This window comes from Nematolebias whitei, chromosome 3, assembly GCF_014905685.2.
Source record: "Nematolebias whitei isolate Nwh7 chromosome 3, NemWhi1, whole genome shotgun sequence".
NCBI lineage: Eukaryota > Metazoa > Chordata > Actinopteri > Cyprinodontiformes > Rivulidae > Nematolebias > Nematolebias whitei.
The window spans coordinates 1,870,764-1,870,999 of NC_056500.1; positions in this window are offsets into that span (position 1 = coordinate 1,870,764).

Here is a 236-nt window from a genome sequence, read left to right on the forward strand (position 1 = left end):
TTCATGTTGCTGCTGATCTGTTTCATGTTGCTGCTGATCTGTTTCATATTGCTGTGTTCATTCGTCCTCATCTGCTCACACAGACTCATGTTCGTGCTGCTGTTGTAATGGACTGGAGACCTGTCCAGGTGTCCCTGTGATGGACTGTAGACCTGTCCAGGTGTCCCTGTGATGGACTGTAGACCTGTTCAGGTGTCCCTGTGATGGACTGAGACCTGTCCAGGTGTCCCTGTGAT